This window comes from Acinonyx jubatus, chromosome A2 (assembly GCF_027475565.1).
Source record: "Acinonyx jubatus isolate Ajub_Pintada_27869175 chromosome A2, VMU_Ajub_asm_v1.0, whole genome shotgun sequence".
Classification (NCBI taxonomy): Eukaryota; Metazoa; Chordata; class Mammalia; order Carnivora; family Felidae; genus Acinonyx; species Acinonyx jubatus.
The window spans coordinates 67,784,956-67,808,574 of NC_069383.1; positions in this window are offsets into that span (position 1 = coordinate 67,784,956).

Below are 23,619 nucleotides of genomic sequence, written 5' to 3' on the forward strand. Positions count from 1 at the left end.
TGCAGAAAAAGCTATTGTGATTCATAGATTTATCTATGACAGAAAAAAAAGAAGTTGCTAGAGAAGACAGTGTCCCCGTTTTAGGGCAGAAAATGACCCTAGAGAAAAGTGAATTCCACTTTTCAATCAGCCATAAGGCTTCCTTCACCATACTTTTCCTCTATGTCCTAGGTGAGTCAGACCCTGGAAATCTCTATTTTATATCCTTGTTAAAGCTCCTATTCTCTAAATGATGTTAAAAATACAATCTAATAAAGAATGATCCTTTTCAGAAGGAAGGTGGATTATAACATGAAACTACTTAAAGTGAGAGATAACTGCAGAGGATGAATAGCAGGGGGTCTGTTCCCTCTAGGAGTTCAGAGCCTGAATCAGGAGTCAGCATTTTTTTTCTATAAAGGGCCACTAGGAAATATTTTTAGCTTTTTGTTGTTTATGTCCTCGGTAGTCTTTGCAGCATGAATACTTAACTCTGAGTATACTCAGTACTGCCTCTGTACTTTGTAGAACAAAAGCTGCCCAAAACAAGAAATAGCTGAGTATGGCTGGGTTCTGACAATATTTGCATTTAACTTTGGACACTGAAATTTGAACATCATTATTTTTAGCTGTCACAAAATGGGATTCTTTAGGTTTGTTTTTAACCATTTAAAAAATGTAAAAACCTCTCTTAGTTCATGGCTTGTACAAAAATAGGGGATGGGTCAGAGTTTGCCACTCCCCTGGTCTAGAGAGTTGGAAAGTGCCTTTATTTCATAATCAGGTGTCAGGGTTGGAAGAGTAATGCTTTTCTTCAAGAGTGGAGAATAATGCTTTTCCCTTAGTGCTATTTGAAAATACATTACAAAAGCTCTTGTTGCTGTCATTTGCAGATATTTTCTATGATAGAATTTTTCTCATTCAGGCACACGAAGAGATCAGACATGGGAGAGTCAGAGAAGATAGCAGATGATTCCAGCTGAAGGAGCTGGAAGAGCTTTGCCTTCTATTAGCTCCACAGGGCTCCACATTCCAGAGTTTAGCATGGACAAAACTTGGCAATGGCCAGAATATTGAGGGCAAATTGTTAGCAGGATTTTTTTTTTTTTAATTTCAAGACTGAGGGTTTAGGACAAGACCTTGAAAGAGTCTGACTCCCAGATAAACACTTCAAGTGTGTTAGAAAAGAATAATGTAGTCTAATCTTGGAGTTAATGAGGGTCAAATTAAATAATCATTAGTAACAGTCAGAAATTAGAAAGCGAAAAAATTTTCACCTGGCCCTTGTTTAAACAGCTTGCTAATATAAGTTCTTAGTTCTGAAAATGATATTAAATATAGATATATCAGTGATATTATATTTTTACTTAAAAACTATTTAATCCTTTATCTCTCTCCCCTCCTCCCCCCTTTTCTTTCTCTCCCTTCCTCAATGTGAGCTAGTTAAACCTAATAATTTATAAGGTGGTTTCCAAACCCAGATAATCAATAGAATAACCTAGAGGCATCGTTTTAAAATATATATTCCCTCGTCCCAAATTAACTGAATCAAAATCTGGAGAGTTGGCCTGTGATCATCCATTGGCTTGTTGTTTGTGTTTCAACAAGCTTTCCAGGTGATGATTAGTGATGAACACCCGCTTTAGGAAGCACTGCATTGGAGCAGTTGTTCTCAAACTTAAATGAACATCAGAATGATCTAGACAGCTTATTAAAACAGAGATTGTTGGGCTTGATTCCTGTGGGTTTGCAGTGGGGTCTAAGAATATTTATTTCTAAACAGATTCCCAGGTGCTACTGGAGCAACTGGCCTAAAGACTATACGCTTATGACCAAGAGTCCTATCTTCAGTTTGGCTCAAGTTTTGAACTACTACTTAAAAGTTTCGATGGCAACTGTAAACATCTAAGGACTTACAGCAAACATTAATCTCACCGTGGAATTCCTAAAGATAAACACATTTGTTGCTTAAATATTCAGTTAACAGAAATGGATTCAGCAAAGCACCATGACACCATGGAAATGACTCTCATGGTTGGTTTGATCAGCCCTCTGGAGTTGAAATGTGTCCATAGGCATTCGCTCTTATCAGGGGCATTTGAATTCTGTCACCTCCTAGAGAGGGCCTTGGGGCTTCTCAGAATCAAAGGGTGGTAGAAAATTAGATTTGATTTAATTTCTGTGTAAGTGGAAGACCAAAGTGACACAAAATCTGTCCATTAAAAATTCTCAATATGGGTCATTATTCTTATATTCTTTGGTTTATTGGGACCATTAAGATTCCCTCCCCCTCAGTGCTTCAATTAAATGTTGAAAACAATCTCCAGATTACTGGTCTGTACCTGCTAATTGTTTGTGTCTCAAACATAGATTTGTTGCCAGTAGGAGCTAGGGGATGAGGGGACAATGACATCTGAGTTCCTTTCTCTGTGTTTCATTTAATTCTTTAATAACTCTAATAGGAAAAGGATAAGGCAACTACAGCTCACAGAGATTAACTCACCCAAGATACATAAGGAGCAAGTTTTGGATCAGGATTCATACATAGTTCTGTCAGACTCTACTATGTCTTGCTGACACATAGACTTAAAGTTCTTTGACACAGAAACTGTTGAAAATAATAATAAGCCAAAATAGAATTGGAAGGTGACACAGAATCTTCTTATCCGAGCTTGCCTTGATTTTATTTGAATTTGATTTTTAGGACCTGCACACATACGTCAACATGCTTTTATGAGTGTTTTATAAATAAATTCTGATTTTAAATTAGTTAAGACATGTAAAACTTTCTGGGCAAACACTGAAGAAAATCATCAAGATCTATAGAAATGTCTTAGAACATGCTGATTCTACTGAGCTATATTTACCATGAAGAGACACTTCTATGATGTTGTGAATCTCTGCCAAAATGTCAACCTTGTCCTCTGCATCCAAAAATTCATAAAAATGGGAGAAACTCCAAAGAGGCAAGGTACAGGGGACTTCTGGGAGTAGGATAGACGGAGCTGGAAGGAGTGTGCTCTCAGAAGACTAATGGGGACACTTTGGAGGAAGTACACCTAAAGTGAATCACATAGCCCTAAAGGGTCTCCCTGAGAGCCAAGGTCAGTTACTTTGTAGACTCCAACAAATCCATGAAAGCCAGTACTAGTGCGAAGATGTTTTCATCTCCTGCCTTCTGTTTATGGATGCCTGCATGGTGGGCATATTAAAATAGCTTTTTTGAAATCAGCAGCTTCAAGAATTTTTAGCCAAACCTCATATGCTGTAAACACAACCCTGGATACCAACAGATTTGTCTTGCTTAGAGTAAGAATTCCACATTTGCCTATAAATATTTATCTCTGAGAAGATCTACTTCTTAATGTTGATCTCATCATAAGATTTTGCTTTAAAAAGTTGTTACAAATTTTACTGAGTGCTTATTTTGTTTCAGTGATGCCACATGAGTACGTGGAATGAGTCCTTTCATCTAATGCTCACAACAGCCCCCTAGATAAGTGTCATTATTATCATCCTCATTTGACAGAAGAGGACATAGCTTAGCGTGGTTAAGTAACTTGCCCAAGATCTAACAGGATGAGGTAAACCAGAGAATTAGAATCCAGGGTCTGCATCCTTAATGACATCATTCTGCCTCTCAATATTTACACAAACTTAGATCAGTAGTTCTCAGTCCTGGATGCACATTAGAATCATCTGGGACATTGTATTGGGCAGGGGGTGGGGGGACCTGATGCTTGAATGATACCTTAAGAGTTCTGATTTAATTCATGGGAAGTGGGACCAGTGAAAAATAGTTTCAAAAGCTGCCCAGGTGGTTTCTAATGTTCAGCCAATACCTAAGCTTCAAAAGTATTTCTGTCTGTGTTCCACCTCTCCCCCCATGGCTATGATTTAATTGGTCTGGCATGTAAACTGAGTTTTAAGACTTCTTTCTTGTTGTTCTTACAATGCATTTTTTAAATGTTTTTTTTTAAATTTAAATCCAAGTTAATTAACATATAGTGTAATAAGGATTTCAGAAATAGAATTTAGGGGTTCATCACTTACATATAACACCCAGTGCTCATCCCAACAAGTGTCCTCCCTAATTTCCCTTGCCCATTTAGCCCATCCCCCCCCCAAACACCCTGCCAGCAGCCCTCAGTTTGTTCTCTGTATTTTAGAATCTCATGGTTTGTCTCCCTCTGTTCTTATATTATTTTTGCTACCCTTCCCTTATGTTCACCTGTTTTGTTTCTTAAATTCCACATATGAGTGAAATCATGATATTTGTCTTTCTCTGACTGACTTATTTTGCTTAGCATAATACACTCTAGTTCCATCCACGTAGTTGCAAATGGCAAGATTTCATTCTTTTTGATTGCCGAGTAATATTCCATTGTGTATATATACCATATCTTCTTTATCCATTCATCAATTTGCCCAAATGATACAGGAGTGCTGATTCGAAGGGGTACATGCACCCCAATGTTTATAGCAGTCCTATTAACAATAGCCAAGGTATGGAAAGAACTTCAATGTCCATCAACTGAGATTTAAGACTTTTAAAAATCTTTGCTCTACTCCCCAGCCTCCAGATTATTGTAATATGTGAAGAAATTTAAGAGCCTCTGCTCTAGTAGCTCTTAAACTCTGGTCAGTATCCAAATCATGAGTAGAACTTGATAAAAATGCAGAAGTCCAAGCCTTGTTCTACCTCACTGGGCCTGGGCCTCTGTGGATTTCAAAGTTACAGCACATTAAAACCATCTGGAGAGATTGTTAAGTGACAGTTTTCTGCATACCACCCCCAAGATCCTGATTCATTAGATCAGGGTGAACTTAAAATTTTGCCTTTTTAATAAGCTCACAGGTGATGTCATGCTGCTGGTCTGGAGATCACAAAGAAATGGAATTTTCTTCCCAGGGACACTGGTCAATGTGTGCAGGCATTTTTTTTTTTTGTCCCAACGGGGATAATAGAAGAATTCTGTTGGTTTCTAGTGGGCAGTAGCCAGGGGTGCTGCTGAACATCCTACCATGCACAGGAGAGTCCCTACACCTCCATCCCCCTCAAACAACACAATTATCCAGTTCAAAATGTCAATAATGCCAAAGTTGGAAACTCTGCTCTGGATTTTAGAGAGGTGTTTAGATTATTATAACCCAGATTATTTATAGATTTGGAGCAAAAATCTAGAACTCTTAATATCATCTTTAACCAACTATATGGTGTACATTGTAAAATGGTATAGAAAATTGTGATTTTTATTTCTAAACATAAGACTATAGCTTTTGGGTGTATTTCAGAGGGTTCCAAATCTTGTATGAGTTCACCTTGAAACTACACAAAAATAAGAACTTGCTATGAAAACTATTAGAAGATAATTATTCTTTTTTTTTAAAGTAGTGAACATAGGAACTAATAATAAAGTCAGTGTTCATAGTGTTATCTTATTTTTTATTGAGGAATAATGACCTACAATGTTGTATTCTATGTGTACAGCATAGTGACTGGAGATACATTATAAAATGGTCACCACAATAAGTCTAGTCACCATCAAGTGTATAGTCTCTATACAAAGTTGTTATGATGTTATTCCCTATGTTGTCTATTATGTTCTCATGTCTTATTTTATAACTGGTAGATTATATACCTTTTCATCTCTTTCACCTATTTCATCCATCCCTCCCCCATCCTCCCTTCTGGCAATCATCAGTTTCTTTGTACCTATGAGTCTTTTGTTCATTTTGTTTCATATATTCCACAAGTGAAGTCCTATGGTTTTTGTCCTCTATATTGCAGAGTCTCTTATGTTTGTCCCTCTCCCTGTTTTTATATTATTTCTGCTTCCCTTCCCTTCTGTTCATCTGTTTTGTATCTTAAATTCCACATATGAAGTCATATGATATTTGTCTTTCTCTGACTAATTTCACTTAATGTAATACACTCTGGTTCCATCCATGTTGCTGCAAATGGCAAGATTTCATTCTTTTTGATTGCCAAGTAATACTCCATTGTCTATATATACCACATCTTCTTTACCACTTATTTGTCGTTGGACCTTTGGGCTCTTTCCATACTTTGGCTATTGTCCATAGCACTGCTATAAACATTGGGGTGCATGTGCCCTTTTGAAACAGCACACCTGTATCTTTTGGATAAATACCTAGTAGTGAAATTGCTGGATAGTGGGATAGCTCTATTTTTAATTTTTTGAGGACCCACCATACTGTGTTCTATAGCGCCTGAATCAGTTTAAATTCCTACCGACAGCACACAAGGGTTTCCTTTTCTCTACATCCTCACCAACACTTAGTGCTTTTGAGCAGCAACATTGTCTTATAGGAGGGGGAAAACAGGTCTGTTCAAAACAATTCACCAGGTCTGACAATAACAAAGAAAAACATGGGGTTGAGATTTGAGAAGGGAAATAAACTGAGTGCAGACAAATCATACAATTAACTTAAATGATCTTCTTGAAAATAAACAAAATGATTTCAGAATTCACAAGTAGAAGGGGAGGTCTTGGTACTTATTTTTTTAAAAATGTTCATTAAGCTCCAGTGCTTGTTTGCTACTATGCTTAACTGTGGTCATGCTGAGTAAAGCAATGGCCAGATTAAAGTTGTATTCAGGGGGTGTTAATGTTTACATCTTATTATTTGCAGTCTCTCAGAGAAAGCAAAAGTAACCCCAAATATTGCTATGCCTCTGGCAGTGTCCAACTGGTTTCTTGGCCAACAGTGTCACTTCAGGGTGCAATGAACTGGTTTATTCTACAGTGGTCACAGTTATTGATGACAAGAGATTTTGTATTTTTATATGGCACATCTTTTGGTCTGTGTGAAAACAAATGTTTTGAATGTTAACTATTCTCTGACACTTGGGAGTTACTGTTACCCTTCCTGTTTCCATTAGGTCAATATATGATGGTTCATGGCAATACAGTACAAGTTTAAAATTTCAGTACAGGAAGTAGTCTTAGTAACCTGTGGCTCTCCTCTGCTAGGTACTGGGTCAAACTGCAAGAGTATTTTAGAGTATCATCAAGTTCCATGATTGCAGCTTGATTACCACAATGATAACAACAGTTTGGATCACTTGTTTCTAATCTTAAAGGGAAAGTTTTCAACTTCTCACTGTTCCTATGATGTTAGCTGTGGGTTTGGCATATATGGTCCTTCTTATGTTGAGGTATGTTTCCTCTATATTCACTTTGTTGGGAGTTTTTATCATTAATGGTTGTTGAATTTGACACATCTTTCTTTGTGTCTGTTGAGATGATCATATGATTTTTATCCTTCATTTTGTTAATGTGGTGTATCATACTGAGTGCAGATATTGAGACATCCTTGCATCCCTGAAATAAGTCCCACTTGACCATGGTGTAGGATCCTTTTAATGTATTTTTGAGTTGAGTTTGCTAGTATATGTTGAGGATTTTTGCATCTATGCTTATCAGAGATATTGGCCTGTAATTTTCTTTTTTTGTAGTGTCTTCGGTTTTAGGATCAGGGTGATGCTGACCTTGTGGTATAAGCTTGGAAGCATTTGTTCCTCTTCAACTTTTTTGGAATAGCTTGAGAATAATGGGTAGTAATTTTTAAAATGTTTGGTAGAATTCATCTGTGAAGATTTTGGTTTTTTGAGTTTTTTGATTACCGATACAATTTTATTAGTAATAATTGGTGTGTACAGATTTTGTAGTTCCTATGGATTTAGTCTTAGATTGTATATTTCTAGGAACTCATCCATTTCTTCTAAGTTCTCCAATTTGTTGGTGTGTAATTGTTCAGAGTAGTCTTTTATGATTGTTTGTATTTCTGCAGTATTGACTGTAACTTCTCTTTGATAAGGGTGTGGGGAGATTCTGGCACTTTATTGTGAGCTTTATTCTATGTCCCAAACAAAACTTAGTAGCAGACCACTAAGGGATACATTCAAAGTAAAGTTTGAGTCTGACATGTCTACTGAGCAAACCCAATCATCTGCACTTTGGAAATAAAAACAAAAGTTCAGGGACTGGTCCAAATTTCAAACAAGTTAAAATTCGGATGTGGATAGCTGTCTCCCACCATCCACTTAATGCATTTTCTTCTCGGACAAGTGTACCATTCAAGATTGTGTTCCATTTTTAAGTGCCCTAATTATACATGTGTTTGAGTGATAACAATACCAACAAAGAGTGTTCTTTCTCTGTGGAATGTCAGCTTTCCAGTTTTCTGCAGTCTGTAGATATTGTGTGAGTAAATAAATATTAGTTCGAATAACCTCTCATTCCCATTAAAATAAAGTGGAGAGATACAATTAGGTGAAATCTGTTGGTAAGATTGTCTATTTGCCCATCATAAGCAGGGAGGGTGCTCACCTTCTACCCTTAGAAGCTGCATGATTGTCAACATTTCAATAGCAGCTTGGCCTTTTCCCTTTGTTAGGATTTTTTTTTATTATTATTATACCTATTGATTACCTCAAGGAGACTGCATGAATGAACTCCTTCATTCTTCCAATAAGGTGAGGCAGGTTAGGGGATAACTTTTCTTTGTTGTCAAGTTACTATTTTATAATAGAATTTGCAGTAAAAGTCTCCTGCTTGATCTATTCTTGTTTTCTCTGAGATTAAAAGTTAAATACATCTGCATTCTTTGAAACCTGCTGGTAGTGTTCATTCATTTGAAATGTGGAATCTCAGAAGCATTTAGTTGTTTTAAAAGAAAGGACTTCAGCCAGTCCCCTGGAAATTAGTAAATGCCCTTCTGTATTTCTCCATGACTCTGTGAGTACTTGTCCTCCTATCACCCTCATAAGGTAAACCAGCTTTTCTGCCTTGCTCTTTGATTTAAAGATGCCTCGCATAGAGGTTTTCACTATATGGATGAATGAAGTAGAAATGGCATTTCACCCACCAGCCCTATTGCTCTCCCTCCCTCCAAGTGCTTACTGGGCAAAACACTGCTCTAGGCACTGTAGAGATACAAAGTGAACTAAATCAAGAAGGTGAGTATTCCCGGGGAACGTCAATACGACTACTTGAAGCCCTTGATAAAATCCTGGTTGACTTCCTTCTCTGCAAAGTATTTAGGTCCTTTGAAGATAGTCACAGAGTTGTAGAAACTGAGAGACAAATAGGAAAGGGTTTTTCTACTGCCCCTTTATTTTCTCTTCAAAATAACTTTGAACAATTCTAGGTAGCCCCATTGGAATGTAGCTCTCTGTAGATTTTCTTTTTTTCAAATATCTGCACAACTCTGAACTTGGAGATTGGGAATGGAAAGGAGGAGAGGTGTCATACTTCCTTGGACTGGAAATGTGAGACGGTGAAGACAGTCCACCACGACACTTCATTTAGCCAGCTGTACTGGAAAGGTATCCCACAATACACAGACAGACAATATAATGCTCAGACAGAACTAACTCTCCCAGCGATTTTGCCAGCATTAAATGCTCATTTGTTACATCATGCAAACATTTTCTTCTGGGAAAGATGACAAATATTTTTTTTGGGCCCGACTTTCTAAATATATAATAACCACAATTGCTAAACTCATTCGCTGTTCACAAGTGGAGAACAAGAGCTCATAGTTGTTCAGTGAATGTCAGGAGGTATGTTTAGGCTCATTGTAGGGCCATAAAGGGGTCTCCTGAATCAATGCCCTGTATAGCTTCTTTGTTCAAAGTGGGTTGCCCTCCAAGCTCTGCTTGCATGCCATGAATCAGTAGCTAAATGTTAATGTTGAGGACCGCAAAACTGTCAACAGTATACCTCAGAAAAAAAGTTAAACCTTATCTCTCATGACATCTTTTGCAGTGTGAATAAAATTCCAGTTGAAGGGTTTCTCCTAAAGCCTCCTGTTGATACCAGCATAACTTGGGCAAAGTTTTAAAAGAAAGAATCCAAATATAAATTCCAGACCACAGATAGTTTTTATGTCTTTCATATAAATCTAGGTATTTACAGTAAACAAAAAACATGAAATATAAAGGTTTAAATATGGGGGAACAATAAAAAAATTAAAACCAAATATTAAAGTTCTATATCCTTAACTAGTCAATTTTTTTAAATGAATGTTTATTTTTGAGAGAGATAGACTGTGTGAGCAGGGGAGGGGCAGAGAGAGAGGGAGACAGAATCCGAAGCAGGCTCCAGGCTCTGAGCTGTCAGCCCAGAGCCCGATGCGGGGCTTGAACTCCCAAACTGCGAGATCATGACCTGAGCCAAAGTTGGACGCTTAACTGACTGAGCCACCCAGCCTCCCCTCTATCCTTAAGTAGTTACATAGCTAATTATTTAAATACATTTTTTTTTTCTTGATAAACTCCTGGCCAAATCACCCAGAAAATCAGTTTAAAGTGATTGGAATTTCTGTTAACACAAATTGTTACTAAGCCATTTTGAGTTAGTTGAAATATCCAGAAATGTGTGCATTTTAGAAATATGGTATTTGTGTTTGTTTTTGGAAACAGGGCTCTTAATGTAGTAAAAGTGTTCACTCGTTTCTTATATCATCATGGAATGAAGGTTTTTGCCTAGAGATAGTGAGTTGACATAAATCTGTTCTGCTTTCCCACAGACAACTCCATCCTACCCCTGTGGTTATGCTCTACGTGCCTTTGAAGACTTATTTTCCTACAGGCACAGAATAAGATTTCCTTCCTTGTCCTCATACACCCTACTTATAAAATACAAAATAAAGTCCTTCATAATTACTTGGCTGCATGGTCAAGCAGAGTTATGTGTCCAAAGGATAGAGAGAAGTTCTTTCCCCTACTTCCTATTACCCATACGAAACATATTTGGTAGGTTTTTTGATATCTATAACAAAATGACAAACAAGGCTGTGATGGTGTGTGGATGTATGTGTGTCTCCAAGTGTGTGCCCCATTTTGAATTTTTAAAATCAAAGTATACTGGAGTGATCACAGTACAGATACTGTTGTTACATTGTTTTCCTATTACCTTCACCAAAAAGTATTATATAAAGTAGAGTCCTGGGAAGACCAGCGTTTATTACATACCTAATCAGTTACCTAAGCTTCGATCAGTTCCAAGGAGTGTTTGCCATCCGGTAGAAAATAGTGAAGTTTTATCCTAGACTTCAACAGTGAAGGACATCATAATTTGAAGGAAATACACATAAGGTAAGCTCCTATGTGGTCATGAAGAAAGCTTATCAAATCTATTGAGCGCATGTCTGTGTCAGAAAGAAACATTTTTTCCCATTTTATCTATAGCAGAAAACACCCAAAAAAACCCAGTTCATTCATATCTTCTACCCCTGCCTCTGGCAACCACCAAACTGTTTTCTGTATCTATGACGGTTTTTGTTGTTGTTGTTGTTTTGTTTTGTTTTGTTTTAGATTCCACATGGAAGAAATTATACAGTATTTGTCTTTCTCTGATTTATTTCATTTAGCGTAATGTCATCAAGGTCCATCCCTGTTGTTGCAAATGGCAAGATTTCTTTCTTATGGCTGAATAATATTCCATTTCCTATATATACCACATTTTCTTTATCCATTCAGCAATTGATGGACACTTAAGTTGTTTCCATATCTTGGCTATTGTAAGTCAGGCTGCAGTGAACATCAGAGTACACATAAGTTTTCAAAGTAGTGTTTTCATTTTCTTTTTTTTTTACATTTATTTATTTATTTTTGAGAGACAGAGCACAAGTGGGGGATGGGCAGAGAGAGAAGGAGACACAAAATCCAAAGCAGGCCCCAGGCTCAGAGCAAGTGTTCAGCACAGAGCCCGACACGGGGCTCAAACCCACAAACAATGAGATCATGACCTGAGCCAAAGTCTGACTCTCAACCGACTGAGCCACCCAGGCACCCCTCATTTTCTTATAAATATCCAGAGGTGGGATTGCTAGATCATATGGTATTTCATTTTTAATTTTTTGAGGAAGCTCCATACTATTTTCTCTAGTGGCTGCCCCAATTTTTAGTCCCACCAACAGTGCGTAAGGGTTCCCTTTTATCCATATCCTTGCTAACACTTGTTATCGCTTGTCTTTTTGATAATAGCCATTCTAACAGGTATGAGGTAATAGCTCATTGCAGTTTTAATGTGTATTTTCCTGATGATTAATGTTGTAGAGCATCTTCTTATGTACCTATTAGCTATCTGTATGTCATCTTTGGAAAATGTCTATTCATATCTTCCTCCCATTTTTCAATCAGATTTTTGGGGTTTTGTTTGTTTAACTATTGAGTTGTATGTGTTTTTATACATATTGGACATTAGCCCCTTAGCAGGTAAATAATCTGCAGATATTTTTTTCTCATTCAGTAGGTTGCTTTTTCCTTCTGTTCATGGTTTCCTCTGCTGTGAGAAGTTTTTCAGTTGGATGTGATCCCACTTGTATATTTTTGCTTTTGTTGCTTTTGGTGTCAGATTCAAAAAATCATTGCCAAGACCTGTGTCAAGGAGCTTACCCTCTATGTTTTCTTCTAGTTTTATGGTTTCAGGTATTACATCCAAGTTTTTAATCCATTTGGAATTAATTTTTGGGTATGGTATAAGATACGGCCCAGTTTCCTTCTTTTGTATGTGGCTGTCAAATTTTTCTAACACCATTTATTGAAGAGACCATCCTTTCCCCCTCATGTATTCTTGGATGCTTCTGTTGTAAATTGACCATATAAGCTTGAGTTTATTTCTGAGCTCTGTATCCTGTTCAATTGATCTATGTGTCTGTTTTTATACAAATACCGTACTGTTTTAATTACTATTGCTTTGACCTATAGTTTGAAGTTAGGTAATGTGATTCCTCCTGCTTTGTTCTTCTTTCTCAAGATTGATTTGGTTATTCAATGTCTTTTACAGTTACATACAAATTTTAGAATTGTTTCTTCTAATTGTGTGAAAAATACCATTGGAATTTTGATATGGATTGCACTGAATCTGTAGATTGCTTTGGGTAGTATGGACATTTTACAATATTCTTCCAATCCTCACAGATTATTTTTTCCACTTACTTGTGTTATTTTAATTTCTTTCAATAATGTGTTACAGTTTTCAGTGTACAGATCTTTCACCCTCTTGGTTAAAGTAATTCCTAGGTGTTTTATTCTTTTTTTTAATGTAATTTGATGTAAATAAGATTGTTTTTTAAATATTTCTGATAGTTCAGTAACACGGAACTAATATGGAAACAACAAAATCCTATACATTGATTTTGTATCCTGCAACTTTATTTATTCTAATAGTTTTTTCATGGTGTCTTAAGGGTTTTCTATATATAATATCATGTTATCTGCAAACAGTAACAGCTTTACTTCTTTTCCAATTTGGATTGCTTTCAGTTCTTTTACTTGCCTAATTGGTATGGCCAGTACTATGTTGAATAAAAGTGGTGAGAGTGGGCATCCTTGTCTTGTTTCTAATCTTAGAGAAAAAGTTTTCAGCTTTTCACTGTTAAGTATGATGTTAGCTATAGGCTTGTCATATGTGGCTTTCATTATGTTGAGGTACATTCCCTCTATACCCACTTGGTTAAGAGTTTTTATTAAAAATGGATGTTGAATTTTGTCAAATGTTTTTTATACATCTATTGAGATGCTAACATGATTTTTATCCTTCAGTTTGTTAATGTTATGTATTACATTGATTTGTGGGTTTTAAACCATCTTTGCATCCATAAAGTAAATTCCACTTGATTATCATGTGTGATCCTTTTATTGCTGAATTTGGTAATATTTTATTCAGGACTTTGGCATCTGTGTTCATCACAGATACTGGCCTATAATTTTCTTTTCTTTTTTTTTTTTTTTTTTTTTTTTTTTTTTTTTTGGCATCTTTATCTGCTTTTGGTCTCAGGGGAATGTTGGCCTCATAGGAATTCTTCCAAACTCATCTTGTCTCTTGTAATTTTTTGGAAGAGTTTTGGAAGATTTGTTATTAATTGTTTTTTGAATGTTTGATACAATTCACCAGTGAAGCCATCTAGCCTTGGACTTGGGTTTCTTGAGAGAGTCCATCTCATTACTTGTAATTAGTCTTTCAGATGGACATTCTCATTTTTGATTTTTTTTTCTCAGACACGACCCTAAACATAGCTCTCTCCTTAAATGCACTAGCTAAATTCACTTTATTTTGAAAAATCTACATAAAGCCACTAGATCTTTAGAAAATACAACTTTTCTTGACAAGCTCAAGAATGTGAGACCTATGAAAGAACAGAGTTTTTGTCAGTTATATAATTTCTATTTCTACAGTTTTGCAACTGAACAGTTGGTCATTTCACACATCATTTCTATGGACACATGCAACCAATTTTTCTTCTTATATACAAGGGGTTTGGCTTTGGAGGTTTTCCTAACTCATCCTTCAGATACCATTCATTATTAAAGAGGGTGAAAATAATTCAGCTAGCAAATGCTTTTTAAAGATAGTCACCCAATGAATTAAGTTTAAAGAATTTAATAGATTAAATTGGAAGAAGAGGCCAAACGAGATTAAGATAAAAATGGTGAATTATCTTACTGTCCTTTATTAGAACATATAAAAACTAATGCTAATGTGATGAGATATAGCTATCATGTTAGTTATTTTTTACTCATTGCTACTCTCTGAATTTTCTTTAAAGAGAAAGATTAAATCTTTCATGCTGTAATATGAATGTATTCAAGCCTAAAATGTTATTTTACTACATTAAACATTTATGTTTATTGAACATAAATAAAACATTGGCCAGAATATTTGAACATTTTAAATATTTTATGTCACAAATTTACATAGAAATATACACTAATACTTGAATGGGTGTTCATTTAAACACACACACACACACACACACACACACACACGTGCGTGCGCGCGCACACACACACAGCCCAAACAGGTTTTCTAGGATTACCAGCTTCATTTAAATGATCAAGACCTGGATAGAAAAATTGCTTTTCCACATTATCTGGATGGTTGGTTAAGCAACATCAGTGTGTGCAGGAAGAGCCACATCTGACACTGAATGCCCCATCTTTCCATTGGTTATTCACTGCAGGTAGATGTTGTACTTTTTTCACGAGGCAAACCCATTTTTGTGTTTTGGTTTTGACGCTGCTACAAGAAGAGCAAAGGGACCCACTGAGTAACACAGAGATAATAACTGCAGTATCTGCTACTGTACCATAGTATCTGCTGCCAGCACTAAGGGAAAGAAGGAAGAGGTTACTATGGTTCTTAGAATCTAATGGTTTGGAGAAAAGTCTGCAGAACTGGTGCCCAAACCTCTGATAAGACAATGCTGCCCAGCCACCGCTGTGTTTGAGGAGTTTAGAGAAAGCAGCCCTGCAGATGTGGGACTCAGATTCCTGAAGAAGGGAGCATCAGCTGGTGCTGGTGTCTCTGATGGGAGACAGTGTGGCTGCTTATGGGACTGGAAGAAAAGGGGAAACTGGAACCAGAATACCCCTGCCAAAGTGAAGACACACTGTTGGGGTGCCATTAGCAGGAACAGGAAGCGAAGACAGTAGTAATAGTTTCCTTCTCCTTCCTCCAGTCTTCTCATCTCCCTTTTAGCAGCTATTAGAATAAACAGGGAATCCAATAGAAAGGAAAAATGTGACTTGAAGAGTCCCAGAATTACAAAGTAGAGAAGGGTGATTTGGGAGCTAAGAGAGAATAGTTCAGTAGCCTTGGATACTTGTATTAGAAAAGAAGAAATTCTGAAAATATAGGAGCTTAATATCTAACCTTGAGAAATCACAAAAAGAAAAATAGAATAAATCTAATGAAATTAGATGAGCACAAGATAAAGGTAAAAATTAGTGAAATGAAAAAATAAAGATTGCATAGACACAGCAAGCAAAGCAAAATTTAAAAACCCAGAAAATTGACAAACTGACAAGAAAACTAAAAAAGGAAAAAGACACAGATAAAGAATTTGGGAAAAGAAAAAGGAAGGTATAACTACAGATGCTACAGAAACCAGGTAGAGACTATTATGAACCACCAAACACCAAAAGCTTTCTAAACATGTGAAATGGTCAAATTACCAGAACAGATTCAAGAATAAGTAAGAAGTATAAATAGTTTACAGTCACTGAAGGTATTAAACTTGTAGTCATTTTTCCCCCCCAAAATCAAGTCCTAGGCTCAGGTGGTTTGATAGGCTAATCCTATAGTATTCAACACAGGTCCTCCGATTCAAAGAGATCATTCAACTAACTCTTATGTGAACTCTTTAAAAGAATATTTTAAAAGGATATAATCCACTTCTGGTTTTATGAGTATAACTTAATACCAAAACCACAAAGAGAAAAAGAAAAGGGCCATTCCAAACAAAACAAATTCATCAAAGTATATAGACAAAACATATTCAGTAGTGAAATGCTGAAAGCATTCTAAGGAATAGTAGAAGCATACATATGATTATCACTAGTATTCAACGTTGCATTGGAGGTCTTAACGTGAAAGGAGAAATGGCATTAGAATAGGAAAGGAAGGGAAGGAATACACAGATGACATAGATAATACAAAGGGATATACAAGTTACGGAATTATCCAAATGATCAAAAGATTCTCTACCTTGTTATTACCAGTGAACATTTAAATAATGATGTACTGTTTCACAGCCCCCAGAAAGGAGAAAAAAAAAAAGTCTGACAATACCAAATGATGAAAAGGACACTGAGCTGTAGAAACACTCAGAGCAGATGAGAGTATAAACTGGGGAACAATTTGTCTAACTGAACATGCCCATATCCCTTGCCTTAGCCATTCTACTGCAAATCTCTGCACATGTGTACCCAGAAAACATGTACAAGAATGTCCATGGTAGCATTGTTCATAATAGCAAATCCTGGAAACAGCTCAATTGTCCACTGAGAGTAGAATAAATTATGACATAATCATTCAATAAAATATTGTGATGTGGTAAAAATGAACTACAGCTATATAGACCAATGTAAATGAATTTCAGGAAAAATAATTTTGAGCTCAAAAAGCAAACTGCAAAAGAATGCAGAAGCATAGTAATATTCATATATAGTTCAAAAATAGGCAGATGTAAAGAATATATTTTTCATGGATACGTGTGCAATTAAAATATGAAGAAAAATAATGGACAGTGATCCCCTCTGGGAGGAAGAGCAGAGTATGCTACCATGGAAGGATGCACAATAGTCTTAAAAAATATTGGTAATGTTCAGTTTCTTAAGCTGGCTGATGAGTATAAGGTTGTTTTTTAAATGTTGTTTTATATAGCTATATACCTTTACTCTCCATGATACACTCATAATAAAATATTTTATAAAATTAAAAACATTAGTTTACTTTCTGATGACTCATTTGGCTTTTATAAAGGAACTAATGGATTAGCTTAATATTTTTCCTTGTCATAGTCTAATAATTCTCACTGCCTCCTTAGACTACAAAAGTATACATTTTGAACCATACCTCCCCCTAGAAGTCTAATTTAAATATTTTTATTAAACTGAGAATCTTTACAAATATATGTCTATATACACATATATGTGAATTTTAAGATGCATATGAAAGTTTAAAAACATATATATCTATACAAATGCTAGGTAATCTATACCTGATGCATGCTATAAAGGATAGACAAGAATCATGGTTCTTAGACTAAGTAGAATGTGGCTAAAGAACAAATTATGTGGTTATTTTCTGCAATCTCAGGTAAATCTATTTTTCGTTTTGTTTTCACACTACCAAGGCAAAGTGGTTGGGAGGAGGGGATGGAAGTAGGACATCATGTATCTTTGCAGAATAACCTAGTGGTTATTCTAGAGAAGAGTGACCATTTTCACCAAAAGAAATGAAGTTATTAAAGCACATCTCACTAAGGTAAAAAGCTAAAAGTTTATCCAGCTTAATATCTGTTGCTTCCCCATTCCCACCAAAAATAATATTAGGCTGGGTATGTATAGGAGTTCAGGAGATAATTTCAGGAAGAAGCTCGCACATGTTTAACCATCAAGTCCGTGCATGACCAGTCAGAAACCATGCTGGCCCCTGGGCTTTATTCAAAGTCCTGTTTCTCACTATTTTGTTTTGTTTTATGGAGGGTTATTTTTGTGTTTTTATCCTGGAACACAGTAGTTGCTCAATAAATATTTGAATGAATGAACGACATGTTTAAAGTTTAAAAAGCAGAGAATAAAACTAAAAGCTGGGATTTCAAATAAATATATAAGGGCATTCCATGTTGGCTGAGAATAATTCAGGAGTTATTCTGCTGGTTACTGGATTTGTGTTCTCAACCAATTACAAAACTTCTTAAAAATTTTTTTCTGGCTATTTCTAAGATCTTTATCTTCGACCTTTAGTAATTTCACTATGATACATGTAGATTCCTATCCTACTTGGGACTCCTGTTTTTTGAGCATGAAGATTCTTATCTTTCATCAACTCTGGAAACTCTGTCATTATTTCTTTAAATATTGACCCTTTTTAAAAATATCGAATTTAGATACAACGAACATTTTCCTATCCTCCATTTTTCTTATATATTCCCTCTCTCTATCTTTCCTCAGCTCCATCTTTGATTTCAATGATTTTCTGTTCAGTGGTGTCTAATCTGCTCTTTAACTTTCCTGTTGAGACAGTGATCATATATTTCAAGTCTAGAAGTTCCATTTGTTGTTTTAAATCTTTTTTTTCATGCTGTCTTGTTATTCTCTTATGCTTTTAGTTTCATGAGAAGAGGGGTTTTCTTTACCTGCGGGACTCTTTTCTGATCTAGGTTGAAGAGGTTTCTCTCTAAAGTGACTGTGTTTGCTTCTCACAGATGAATTGGGCATTGTGCCAGCCTAAATCCCTTTTATACTACTTCCTTTATATGGAAAGCCTAGATCTAAATCTCAAACTCCAGGGGGGAAAAATGCTCCAGGGCAGTCAGTTATCAGGGAAGCCCTTTTGGTTTCCCCTACATGGACCTAAAGCCAGGAAAGATAAGTGACTTTATTGCCTATCTGTGGTGAAAGGAAGGTATGTTTTTGTTTTTGTTTTTTTTTTTTAATTAGAGTTTCAATTATGTTTCCTTTGAGCCCTCCATTTCATCTATGAGCCCCACAGCTTTATCTCTTGATCTTCTATGAATGTTTTATCTCTAATCCTCAAGGGTTTGGGACTGATTTCATTTCCCAGTTTGTACTTGGCCGCCTGATGATTTCCCTCACTTTCGTTCAAACTCAGCTATGCCGTTCAAGATGTTTTGTAGAAGGAGGGTTCTCAAGATACACACTCTTCCTGCAGAAAATGGACATCTCCTACTTGTATTAGGGCCAACCATATGATTTACTGAGATTTGACCATTTTTGAAGTACAAAATTTTATATGTTGCACAATATCATGTTTCTTAAATATTTAACTTAAATATTTTCTCTCAAAGCTGATATGGTGACCAAATGAAATTATGTAGAGTTCTTGGCAGTTTAGACCTATAGTGAATATAGGTAGCTTATAAATGGTAGCTTAATATTATAAACACATACATGTCCATAAAAACATGAAATATAATGGGGAGAAAATGTATCACAAATATACAAACTGATTAAACAGAGTTTGGCTGTAGGGGGGGGAACTGAATTGCTGGAAACGGGGAAGGGAAGAGACAATTTTTCCTATAAACCCTTTGGTAACTTTTGAATTTTGAATGATTTGCCTGGGTTTCCTATTCAGAAATCTTTTCTTTTTTTAAATTCTTTTTTTTTTTTTTGAGGAAGTGCACACAAGTGGAGAAGGGACAGAGAGAGAGGGAGAGAACCCCAAGCAGGCTCTGCACTGTCAGCGCAAAGCCCATCAAAGCTCAACATAGGCTTAAACTCACCACCCATATGATCATGACCTAAGCCAGAATTGGACGCTCAACCAACTGTGCCACCTGGGCACCTCTCAGAAATCTTTTTGAAATGAAAAATTGTAAGCCTGTTGAACTACCTAATACATTGTGAATGAGGCAGAGAATGAGATTGGGGATGGTTTTTTACTTTTTATGCTACGTATTTCTGTGGTTAGAATTGTTCCTTTTTTTTTTCTTTTCTGAGAGAGAGGACATAAGTGAGCGAGGGGGAGAGAGAGAGAATTCCATGAGGGGTCAGGGGAGAGAATGAGAAAGAGTAGCGGGGCTCAACTGGGGCTTACCTGGGGCTTGTGTTCTTACCCAAATTGAGACTGAACTCACCAACCGTGAGATCATGACCCAATCCGAAGTCAGATGCTAAACGACTGAGCCACCCAGGGACCCTAGAATTGTTTCTAATGTGTTTGTATGCTATGTTTATGATTTAAAAATGAAAGCTGAAGAAATCATTTGGGCAAATGTCCATATGAGTATGATACTTTCTTTTAACCTATATGCATGACAGAATCAAGGGTATCATTAGCTTAGAGATAATCAGTGGGCCACTGTCTAATTTGGTATGAAGGGCAAAAATAAAAATATTTAAAACAAGGCAACTTCAAAAGCTGAACTTGTGAGACAGCAGAAATATTTTATAGTTACAAATTATGTTCTGTGCTTTGAATGTTGTAGAGAAAATATTCAGCCTCAGAGTAGAAGAAATCATTGTCAAGTTGTGGTAGAAAAATGAGACATTGTTTTGTTGTGGCGGTGGTTTCTCTTAAAGCAGCAACTGCTTATGAAAACAGTTCACACCATGATTCCTCTGTATGGTGTGGTACTGAAGTCATTTACAATAAAGATGCTAATGGATTGTTTTTAAATTGTACCCTCATTTGGGATGTTTCCCTGAGAAATATGAAGCCATTAAAAGAAGTTATCACATCAGCCTAAGTGCCTCACATCCTTCTAAAGAGTCTCCTGATAGGGAGGAGAGCCCACTGTGTGTCATTGCAATTTTGAAATTTGCCTTAAATTTATTGTCCTTGAGGCATTTGAAGTGATGTGGTATTCTATTGACATTTTTTCCTCCATTTGGTTTACAATAAGGTTTCTCAACCTCTGCACTGTTGACATTTCAGGACTGATAATTCTTTGTTGTGGGGTGCTGTCCCATGCTTTGTAAAATAAGTAGCAGCATCGTTAGCCTCCATCCCTAAATACTAAGAGCAACCTCCTCGGTGTTTCTCCAGAAATTGCTAAATGTTCCTTGGGAAACAAAATTGCCTTCAGTGGAGAGAGATTTGAACAATTTATATCTTTATAAATTCTTTGGTCTGAGCCTGGATTGGTGAGGAAAGTGTCAAGATTGGGAAGAAATACCTTTAGGGTCCTTTTGTGGCTTAGTGAATAGGAGGAAATTCGTCTCATAACACAGCCTCTCATGAGATGAACCAAAGGAAACCAGAGTCTCCATCCTAATGGTACTCAAAGGCCACAGTCCTCCCATTGAGCCTTATAAAATGTCCTTTGGAGGTGTTCCTTCTGTTATTCATTTAGATAAAGTCTATTTTGCAAATAAGACCTAGCCATTATTTTGGGAACAAATTCATATACAGACTGGACAGCACATACAAGGACTGGAAGGAAGTTCTTATGCCATATTCCACCTCTTGGCTCGTTAAGAATATTTAACTCTGTTTCCTCAGGTGAATAGACCCTTCTGTATACAACACAACTTAGAGAGGCTTGCTTGCTGTTACATTGGACATTGGACAACTTAAAAGTTCTGGTTCGGGGTGCCTGGGTGGCTCAGTTGGTTAAGCATCCCACTTCAGCTCAGGTCATGATCTCATGGTTTGTATGTTCAAGCCGCACATCAGGCTCTGTGCTGGCAGTGTGGAGCCTGCTTGGGATTCTCTCTCTTTCCCTCTCTCTCTGCTCCTCCCCAAACTGTACTTTCTCTCTCTCTCAAAATAAATAAATAAAATTAAGAAAAATTCTTTAATAAAAGAAAGTTCTGTGTTGAAGATTGCTATTTAAAACATTGCCATTAACTCATACCTTGTTCATTTTTAACTTAATTAAAACTTTGCACTTAACTTTGTAAAAGTCTAACTTGGTATGGGAACATAAAACAAATTTGGGAAAATTTTTCCTTTAACAAAGTGGATTAGATATTCATAAGTACCTATTTTTCTCCCTTTCCCTACCTTCTTTAAAGAATAGTAAACATATTTTTGTGAAATAGAATTACTTTCAGGGATCCTATCTTGGAGCATAGGAAATAAACTTTGTTTTACAAATTCCATTATCAAGGACCCACGTTAACAAGTGAATTATCTTAGTCCACTGGATCAAAGCTTTAACCATTTAAATTTCACTCGGTATGCTTGAATAGGCATGCATCTTAAAAAAATGAAGATACTTTAAATCATTAAATATTATTTTTAAGGCACATATAACATTAGGTGAAAATAAATAATTTTGAAAAAAGTTCATTTACATTAGGGCGAACTTATACATATAAAGACTATAACTTATTTTAACATCTCTAACATTGTATAGTTTAATATTTTGAAATCCATCATACATGAATATGCAAAATGATTTAAGACTTGGCCATTTGAGGATAAGGTGATTTTGCCAGTTAAATCCAAACATTTTGTCAGCCCTTTCATCTATTAATGCATCAATTTGTTTGTGCTTCCCACATTCAATATAATGTGTGTGTGTGTGTGTGTGTGTGTGTGTGTGTGTGTGTAATCACTTCTTATCACTTCTTTACTCATCAATAGATGAACACTTGGGCTGCTTCCATATCTTGGCTTTTGTAAATAATGCAACAATAAACATAGGAGTGCTTGTATCCTTTGAGTTAGTGTTCTTATATTCTTTAGGTAAATACCCAGTGATGTGCAATTGCTGGATCATAAAGTAGTTCTATTTTTAACTTTTTGAGGAACTCCATACTGTTTTCCACAGTGGCTGCACCAGTTTGTATTCCCACCAACAGTGCGCAGGTGTTTCTTTCTCTGCACCTCCTAGCCAGCACCTATTGTTTCTTGTGTTTTTGATGTTAGCCATTCTGACAGGTGTGAGGTGGTATCTCATTATAGTTTTGATTTATATTTCCCTGATGATCACTGATGATGAGCATCTTTTCATGTGTCTGCTGGCCATCTGGATGTCTTCTTTGGAAAAATGTCTGTTCATGTCTCCTGCCTATATTTAAATGGATTACTTGGGTTTGTTTTGTTTTTTGGTGTTGAGTTGTAGAAGTTCTTCATATATTTTGGATACTATGCTAACTTTTTATCAGATATGTCATTTGCAAATGTCTTCTATTCTGTAGGTTTCTGTAGGTTGCCTTTTAGTTCTGTTGATTGTTTCCTTTATTGTGCAGAAGCTTCTTATTTTGATGTAGTCCCAATAGTTTATTTTTACTTTTGTTTCCTTTGCCTCAGGAGACATCTAGGAAGAAGTTACTGCAGCTGATGTCAAAGAAGTTACTGCTTATGTTGTCTTGAAGCATTTTTATGGTTTCAGGTTTCACATTTAGGTCTTTAATCCAAATTTATTTTTGTGTATGGTGTAAGAAAGTGATCCAGTTTCATTCTCTTGCATGTACTTCTCAGTTTTCCCAAAACCACTTGTTGAAGAGACATTTTCCCATTGAATATTCTTTCCTGCTTTGTCAGAGGTATATTGATCATGTAATTCTGAGTTTATTTCTGGATTTTCGATTCTGTTCCATGGATCTATGTGTCTATTTTTGTGCAAGTACCATACTGTTTTGATTACTGCAGCTTTGTAATATAACTTGAAATCTGAAACTGT